At 56.4% G+C, this 9309-nt stretch overlaps 1 long non-coding RNA gene across 1 annotated transcript; it reads left to right on the top strand.

Annotated features, from left to right (window-relative positions):
- Positions 1 to 7406: 7406 nt before the first annotated feature.
- On the top strand, positions 7407 to 8157 carry LOC142603995 (uncharacterized). Its single transcript, XR_012837883.1, has 3 exons — positions 7407 to 7875; positions 7968 to 8007; positions 8113 to 8157. It is a non-coding gene; the product is annotated as an uncharacterized LOC142603995 (long non-coding RNA).
- Positions 8158 to 9309: the final 1152 nt, after the last annotated feature.

The raw sequence follows: 9309 nt of genomic DNA, 5'->3' as shown, positions 1-9309 counted from the left end.
AGCTTCCTCGCCTGGGCGTCGCGCCCTGTCGGTCGTCTCGCTCGACGTCGTCTCTGGTCTGGGAGTCCCTCTCGCTGAGAGTTTTCTCTCATCTTTGAGTTGCGTTGTTTGTTGCATTCTCTGTAGCCTTGGTCTCTCTGTGTGTGTGTGTGTGTGTTGGGCGTGGAGCTGCTCTGCCCGGGGGTGTCGAGTCGGGGTTAGGCGGAATAGCCGTAAGAGCGTGCGGTCAGTACGTCGCAATGCCCAGACCGCTCGGCGCAAAGGTTGCGTAGTTGCCTCGGATCGAGTGGCCGTCAGCGGGCTGTGTGGAGCGGCGTTTCCATAGCGTGCTGTGGAGATGACTACGGGAGCCGCCTGGGAGGGGGAGTTCTGGGGTAGTGAAAGCCGATTGACTCTCAAAGGTGTCAAAGGCCTGTCTGTAGGGGACTTAATGTTTGGGGGTGTTTTTTAATGGCAGTCTGTAGTTGAGCTCTGGGTGGTATTCCTAAATGGGAACAAGAGATCTGGAATTGTTCGGCTATCGCTCGGCATCCGGGTGACTTGTTTAGTCATTTGGTGGGTTTTTTTGTCAGATGCAGACAGACGAGATGCGCACCAAAGAGCGGCGGAGGAGGCGAGCGGAGCGCCGTAAGGAGGTGGGTCAGCCGGAGGTGTCGGAGGGAAGATGTGGCTGTATGACAACATTACAATTCGTGTATGTGGCTTTTATTATTGTGAAGGTGTGAAGCAATGAGTGAAGCAGCGTATCGGTGCTGGTGCCGGTGGTGAGAGGGATGAATAGCGAGAGCTATTGTGGGAGCAGTGACTTCTGAAACGTAGGAGTAATTTTGTGTCTCTCGGCGTCTTAGGTGCCACGAGGGATGAAAGCCGCAGGGTCCGTCTCTCGACCGAGCAGGTGAGCGGAAAGACGTGGCTGTTTTGAGGAGGGGGGCGTTGAGGGCGAGGTTGACGTTGGCCAGCGCGATGCTGACTGGCACTGCTTTTTTGTGGGGTTTTTTACTGTAGATGATGAAGAGGGTTCAGGCAACTGCAGGAACATCCCAGTTAGCCAACGTGCACGTTACTTGTCGTGGACGGTTCTGGATTGCTGGCCCTCTGAAAGCTAAGTTGAGGGACCGTGGCCGGGGAGGGAGCGGGCCGCGGAGGGGGCCGGTTTGGGGGTTGCAGGGGAGGGGTTTTATGGTTAGCGTAGGGGAGAGGCCTGTCTGGGAGCAGTCCCATTGGGGCAGCCAAAGGGAGCGGGTTACTTGTCAGCACCATGCTAGACTGGGCAGGGCAGTTCCAGCCTGTGTTTATGTTTGTGTGTCTTGTGTCGTGTGTCTTTAGCCCTTCCTTAGCTCTCAATGCCCCATTTGTGCTTGAGGGGCGTGGCACGCTTCTGGGACACCATCCCTAGGCTCTCGAATGCCTGTATTCATCGGTGTAGTGCCAACGGGGCGCTTCTTTGCTTGCGTAGCAAGCTTACGGCGTGGATCGGTCTCGCATCTCGGAAGCTTCCGGCGGGTCTTCTTTTCGCAGCCTTGTCGCCGGCTGTATCGGGAGCTCTGCTCCTCAGCCATCCCTTTGCAGGGACTGGGGCTTTTTCCCTGCATCCTTACATTTTTAGGTCTTGAAGACTGGCTTGCTGCATCCCTCACCTCGGTTTTGACGGTAACATCTTATAACAGGCCATCGCGGTCCATTCTTTTCCGGGGTTGCCGTAGAGCTTCCTCGCCCGGGCGTCGCGCCCTGTCGGTCATCTCGCTCGACATTCGTCTCTGGTCCTGGAGTCCTCCTTCTCGCTGAGAGTTTTCTCTCAGCTTTGAGTCACATCATTTGTAGAGTTCTGTGTAGCGTTGGTCTCTGTGTGTGTGTGTGTGGGGTTGGGCATGGAGCTGCTCTGCCCGGGGTGTTGAGTCAGGGTTAGGTGGAATAGCAATAAGAGTGTACGGTTAGTATGTTGATATGCCCGGTCTGGAATGGTTTGGCTCTGACTCGGCCTCTGGGTGACTTGTTTAAGAATTTGGTGTGTTTTTTTTCAGTTGCGGACAGAGAAGACGCGCACCAAAGAGCGGCAGAGGCGGCGAGCGGAGCGCCGCACGAAGGCGGGTCGGCCGGTGGTGTCGGAGGCAAGAGGTGGCTATATGGCTGCATTCTGATTTGTGTGTGATTTTTATTTTGAAGGTGCGAAGCTGGATACGGACCCCGTAGGACACGGACATGGGATGTGATTCAAGCCATGCGAGCAGCGACTAGCGGGCTGAAGTACAGCAGTTATTTGTCAGGTGTTGCATCGCTGTTTAAGATGCAGGTATTCTTTGTTTGTGTTTCCTAGGGTGGGTGCAAGGCGTGCAGCCCGAAATGACGGAGGCTAGGAGCAAGCGGCTAAGGTTAAGGGATGGGGAGGTAGGAATGTGTGCGGGCAGGCTGCGGTTTTGGGCACCGTCTCGGCACGTGCCTCTCTGCTTTGTTTTTGGCAGGTGCCGCGGGGAGCCTCGGAGGGGCGAAGCCGCGTGCCGAGGAGCGGTCCGAGAGGGTGAGGCATCTGTCAGTGTGTAATAGCAAAGCACTACATGGCACCTAGCTTGAGCCTTTCCCTCTGCTTTTGCAGGTGCTGTGTGGCCACCCATTTGGAACCGGATGCCTGATTGAGGTGAGCCGGAGGAACAGCGAAGGCGATTGTGGGTGCGGTAACTCCTCAGAAATGTAGGAGAAATTTTGTGTCTCTTGGTGTCTTAGGTGCCACAAGCAATGACAGCTGCAGGGTCCGTCTCTGGAATGAGCAGGTGAGCGGAAAGCCACGGTGCTTCTGAGGAGGGGGGATGTTGGGGGAGAGGTTGGCGTCGACCAGTGCGATGCTGACCGATGGCACCGTTTGGTCGTGTGTTCTGAGTTTTTTTATTGTAGATGACGAAGAGGAAACCGGCGACTGCAGGAACGTCTCACGTAGCCGATGCGTGGCGTGCACCTTGTTGATTGCAGATGATTCCAGATCCCTGGCCCTCTACAAGCTGAGTTGAGGGACCGGGGCTAGGGAGGGAGTGGGCTGTGGAGGGGGCCAGTTTGGGGGTTGCAGGGGAGGGGTTTTATGGTTAGCCTAGGGGAGAAGGCTGTTTGGGAGCTGCCCCCCTCGGGTGGGCAAACGGAGTGGGTTACTTGTCAGCACGATGCTAGACTGTGCTGGGCAGGGCGGTTCCAGCCTGTGTTATGTCTGCGTGTCTTGTCTTGTGTGTCTTAGCCCTTCTTTAGCTCTCGGCACCCTCTTTGCACTCAAGGGGCACGGCGTGCTTCTCGGGCGCCATCCTTAGGGTCTCGAATGCCCGTACTCGTCGGGGTAGTGCCACTCGGGCGCTTCTTTTCTTGCACAGCAAGCTTACAGTGCGGATCGGTGTTGCATCTCGGAAGTTTCCAGTGGATCCCCTCTTCTTGCAGCTTCTTCCCAGGCTGCGCCGGGACCTCCGCTCTCCAGCCATCCATTTTCAGGGACCGGGGCTTCCTCCCCGCATCCTTGCGTTCTTAGGTCTCGAAGACCGCTTCTCGCGCATCCGTCATCTCGGTTTTGACCGTAACTTCTTATAACGGGCCATCGCAGTCAATTCTCTTCTGGGGTTGCCGTAGAGCTTCCTCGCCCGGGCGTCGCGCCCTGTCGGTTGTCTCGCTCGACATTTGTCTCTGGTCCGGGAGTCCTTCTTCTCGCTGAGAGTTTTCTCTCAGCTTTGAGTCACATCATTTGTAGAGTTCTGTGTAGTGTTGGTCTCTGTGTGTGTGTTGGGCATGGAGCTGCTCTGCCCGGGGCTGTTGAGTCAGGGTTAGGTGGAATAGCAATAAGAGTGTACGGTTAGTATGTTGATATGCCCGGTCTGGAATGGTTTGGCTCTGACTCAGCCTCTGGGTGACTTGTTTAAGAATTTGGTGTGTTTTTTTTCAGTTGCGGACAGAGAAGACGCGCACCAAAGAGCGGCAGAGGCGGCGAGCGGAGCGCCGCACGAAGGCGGGTCGGCCGGTGGCGTCGGAGGGAAGAGGTGGCTGTATGGCTACATTAAGATTTGTCTGGGGATTCTTGATTTTTTGAAGGCGTGAAGCTGGATATCAGCACGGGAGGTGACTCGGGCCAGGTGCGCAGCGACTAGTGGGCTGAAGTAGCAGTTACTTTTCAGGTGTCACACTGATGGCTAAGATGCAGGTATTCTTTGTTTGTGTTTTCTAGGTGGGGTGCAAGCATGGCAGCCCAAAATGACAGAGGCTAGGTGAGCAAGCGGCTGAGGTAAAGGAGCAGGAGATAGGATCTGTGCGGGCAGGCTGCGGTTTGGGTACTGTCTCAGCACGTGCCTTTGCTTTGTTTTGGCAGGTGCCGCAGGGAGCCTCGGAGGGGCGAAGCCGCGTGCCCAGGAGCGGTCCGAGAAGGTTAGACGCCTCGTCAGTTGCTCGTACCAGAGCATTATATGGCAACTCATTTGAGCATTTCCCTCTGGTGTTGCAGGAGCTGTGTGGCCACTGTTGGAACTGGATATGCATGCGAGGTGAGCTGGAAAAACAGCGAGGGCGATCCTGGGAACGGTGACTTCCCACAAACATAGGAGTAATTTTGTGTCTCTAGGCGCCGCAGGCGATGACAGCTGCGATGTCAGTCTCTGGAATGAGCAGGTGAGTGGAAAGCCACAGTTGTTATGAGGAGGGGGGTGTTGCGGGAGAGGTTGGTGTCGAGCAGTGCGATGCTGACTGGCACTGTTGTATTGTTTTGTGGTTTTTTTTAATGGTAGCTGATGAAGAGGAACCAAGCGACCGCAGGACCATCCCGGTTTGCCACGCGCAGCACGCAGGTCTTCCGTCACGGATTGGTTCCAGATCCCCGGCCCTCGGAAAGCTAAGTTGAGGGATCGGGGCTAGGGAGGGAGTGGGATGTAGGAAGGGGGCAAGTTTGAGGGCTGCAAGGGAGGGGTTTTATGGTTAGCGCAGGGGAGAGAGCTGTCTGGGAGCAGTGCCCTTTGGGTGGGCAAAGGGAGCGGGTTATTTGTCAGCAGGGTGCTAGACTGTGCCGGGCAGGGCAGTTCCAGCCTGTGTCTGTGGTAAGTTTGTTGTGTATGTTTGTTTTCTGTGTGTTAGCCCTTCCTCGGGTCTCAGCGCCCTCTTTGCGCTTAAGGGGCACGGCGTGCTTCTCGGGCGCCATCCCTAGGGTCTCGAATGCCCGTACTCGTCGGGGTAGTGCCGATCGGGCCCTTCTTTTCTTGCACGGCAAGCTTACAGTGCGGGTCGGTGTTGCATCTCGGAAGTTTCCAGCGGATCCCCTCTTCTTGCAGCTTCTTCCCAGGCTGCGCCGGGACCTCCGCTCTCCAGCCATCCATTTTCAGGGACCGGGGCTTCCTCCCCGCATCCTTGCGTTCTTAGGTCTCGAAGGACCGCTTCTCGCGCATCCGTCATCTCGGTTTGACAGTAACTTCTTATAACGGGCCATCGCAGTCAATTCTCTTCTGGGGTTGCCGTAGAGCTTCCTCACCCGGGCGTCGCGCCCTGTCGGTCGTCTCGCTCGACATTTGTCTCTGGTCCGGGAGTCCTTCTCGCTGAGAGTTTTCTCTCAGCTTTGAGTCACATCATTTGTAGAGTTCTGTGTAGCGTTGGTCTCTGTGTGTGTGTGTGTGGGGTTGGGCATGGAGCTGCTCTGCCCGGGGTTGAGTCAGGGTTAGGTGGAATAGCAATAAGAGTGTACGGTTAGTATGTTGATATGCCCGGTCTGGGATGGTTTGGCTCTGACTCAGCATCTGGGTGATTCGTGTAAGAATTTGGTGTGTTTTTTTCAGTTGCGGACAGAGAAGACGCGCACCAAAGAGCGGCAGAGGTGGCGAGCGGAGCGCCGCACGAAGGCGGGTCGGCCGGTGGCGTCGGAGGGAAGAGGTGGCTATATGGCTGCATTCTGATTTGTGTGTGGTTTTTATTTTGAAGGTGCGAAGCTGGATACGGACCCCATAGGACACAGACATGGGATGTGATTCAAGCCATGCGAGCAGCGACTAGCGGGCTGAAGTACAGCAGTTATTTGTCAGGTGTTGCATCGCTGTTTAAGATGCAGGTATTCTTTGTTTGTGTTTCCTAGGTGGGGTGCAAGCGTGGCAGCCCGAAATGACGGAGGCTAGGTGAGCAAGCGGCTAAGGTAAGGGATGGGGAGGTAGGAATGTGTGCGGGCAGGCTGCGGTTTTGGGCACCGTCTCGGCACATGCCTCTGCTTTGTTTTTGGCAGGTGCCGCGGGGAGCCTCGGAGGGGCGAAGCCGCGTGCCGAGGAGCGGTCCGAGAGGGTGAGGCATCTGTCAGTGTGTAATAGCACAGTGCTATATGGCACCTAGTTTGAGCCTTTCCCTCTGCTTTTGCAGGTGCCGTGCGGCCACCCATTTGGAACCGGATGCCTGTTTGAGGTGAGCCGGAGGAACAGCGAAGGCGATTGTGGGTGCGGTAACTTCTCAGAAATGTCGGAGTAATTTTGTGTCTCTTGGAGTCTTAGGTGCCACAAGCGATGACAGCTGCAGGGTCCGTCTCTGGAACGAGCAGGTGAGCGGAAAGCCACGGTGCTTCTGAGGAGGGGGGATGTTGGGGGAGAGGTTGGCGTCGACCAGTGCGATGCTGACCGATGGCACCGTTTGGTCGTGTGTTCTGAGTTTTTTTTTATTGTAGATGACGAAGAGGAAACCGGCGACTGCAGGAACGTCTCACGTAGCCGATGCGTGGCGTGCACCTTGTTGATTGCGGATGATTCCAGATCCCTGGCCCTCTACAAGCTGAGTTGAGGAACCGGTGCTAGGGAGGGAGTGGGCTGTGGCGGGGGCCAGTTTGGGGGTTGCAGGGGAGGGGCTTTATGGTTAGCGTAGGGGAGAAGGCTGTTTGGGAGCTGCCCCTCTCGGGTGGGCGAACAGAGCGGGTTACTTGTCAGCACGATGCTAGCCTGTGCCGGGCAGGGCAGTTCCAGCGTGTGTTATGTCTGTGTGTTGTCTTGCGTGTCTTAGCCCTTCTTTAGCTCTCGGCACCCTCTTTGCGCTCAAGGGGCACGGCGTGCTTCTCGGGCGCCATCGCTAGGGTCTCGAATGCCCGTACTCGTCGGGGTAGTGCCACTCGGGCGCTTCTTTTCTTGCACAGCAAGCTTACAGTGCAGATCGGTGTTGCATCTCGGAAGTTTCCAGCGGATCTCCTCTTCTTGCAGCTTCTTCCCAGGCTGCGCCGGGACCTCCGCTCTCCAGCCATGCCTTTTCAGGGACCGGGGCTTCCTCCCCGCATCCTTGCGTTCTTAGGTCTCGAAGACCGCTTCTCGTGCATCCGTCATCTCGGTTTTGACCATAACTTCTTATAACGGGCCATCACAGTCAATTCTCTTCTGGGGTTGCCGTAGAGCTTCCTCGCCCGGGCGTCGCGCCCTGTCGGTCGTCTCGCTCGACATTTGTCTCTGGTCCGGGAGTCCTTCTTCTCGCTGAGAGTCTTCTCTCAGCTTTGAGTCACGTCATTTGTAGAGTTCTGTGTAGTGTTGGTCTCTGTGTGTGTGTGTGTGTGTGTGTGTGTGTGTGTTGGGCATGGAGCTGCTCTGCCCGGGGCTGTTGAGTCAGGGTTAGGTGGAATAGCAATAAGAGTGTACGGTTAGTATGTTGATATGCCCGGTCTGGAATGGTTTGGCTCTGACTCAGCCTCTGGGTGACTTGTTTAAGAATTTGGTGTGTTTTTTTTCAGTTGCGGACAGAGAAGACGCGCACCAAAGAGCGGCAGAGGCGGCGAGCGGAGCGCCGCACGAAGGTGGGTCGGCCGGTGGCGTCGGAGGGAAGAGGTGGCTGGTGGCTGTATGGCTACATTAAGATTTGTCTGGGGATTCTTGATTTTTTGAAGGCGTGAAGCTGGATATCAGCACGGGAGGTGACTCGGGCCAGGTGCGCAGCGACTAGTGGGCTGAAGTAGCAGTTATTTTTCAGGTGTCACATTGATGGCTAAGATGCAGGTATTCTTTGTTTGTGTTTTCTAGGTGGGGTGCAAGCATGGCAGCCCAAAATGACAGAGGCTAGGTGAGCAAGCGGCTGAGGTAAAGGAGCAGGAGATAGGAATCTGTGCGGGCAGGCTGCGGTTTTGGGTACTGTCTCAGCACGTGCCTTTTGCTTTGTTTTTGGCAGGTGCCGCAGGGAGCCTCGGAGGGGCGAAGCCGCGTGCCCAGGAGCGGTCCGAGAAGGTTAGACGCTCGTCAGTTGCTCGTACCAGAGCATTATATGGCAACTCATTTGAGCATTTCCCTCTGGTGTTGCAGGAGCTGTGTGGCCACTGTTGGAACTGGATATGCATGCGAGGTGAGCTGGAAAAACAGCGAGGGCGATCCTGGGAACGGTGACTTCCCACAAACATAGGAGTAATTTTGTGTCTCTAGGCGCCGCAGGCGATGACAGCTGCGATGTCAGTCTCTGGAATGAGCAGGTGAGTGGAAAGCCACGGTTGTTATGAGGAGGGGGGTGTTGCGGGAGAGGTTGGTGTCGAGCAGTGCGATGCTGACTGGCACTGTTGTATTGTTTGTGGTTTTTTTTTTTAATGGTAGCTGATGAAGAGGAACCAAGCGACCGCAGGACCATCCCGGTTTGCCAACGCGCAGCACGCAGGTCTTCCGTCACGGACGGTTCCAGATCCCCGGCCCTCGGAAAGCTAAGTTGAGGGATCGGGGCTAGGGAGGGAGTGGGATGTAGGAAGGGGGCAAGTTTGAGGGCTGCAAGGGAGGGGTTTTATGGTTAGCGCAGGGGAGAGAGCTGTCTGGGAGCAGTGCCCTTTGGGTGGGCAAAGGGAGCGGGTTATTTGTCAGCAGGGTGCTAGACTGTGCCGGGCAGGGCAGTTCCAGCCTGTGTCTGTGGTAAGTTTGTTGTGTATGTTTGTTTTCTGTGTGTTAGCCCTTCCTCGGGTCTCAGCGCCCTCTTTGCGCTTAAGGGGCACGGCGTGCTTCTCGGGCGCCATCCCTAGGGTCTCGAATGCCCGTACTCGTCGGGGTAGTGCCGATCGGGCGCTTCTTTTCTTGCACGGCAAGCTTACAGTGCGGATCGGTGTTGCATCTCGGAAGTTTCCAGTGGATCCCCTCTTCTTGCAGCTTCTTCCCAGGCTGCGCCGGGACCTCCGCTCTCCAGCCATCCCTTTTCAGGGACCGGGGCTTCCTCCCCGCATCCTTGCGTTCTTAGGTCTCGAAGACCGCTTCTCGCGCATCCGTCATCTCGGTTTTGACCGTAACTTCTTATAACGGGCCATCGCAGTCAATTCTCTTCTGGGGTTGCCGTAGAGCTTCCTCGCCCGGGCGTCGCGCCCTGTCGGTCGTCTCGCTCGACATTCGTCTCTGGTCC

The sequence above is a fragment of the Balearica regulorum genome, chromosome 15 (assembly GCF_011004875.1).
Source record: "Balearica regulorum gibbericeps isolate bBalReg1 chromosome 15, bBalReg1.pri, whole genome shotgun sequence".
NCBI classification, from domain to species: domain Eukaryota; kingdom Metazoa; phylum Chordata; class Aves; order Gruiformes; family Gruidae; genus Balearica; species Balearica regulorum.
This window is presented reverse-complemented; position numbering and strand designations above follow the sequence as displayed.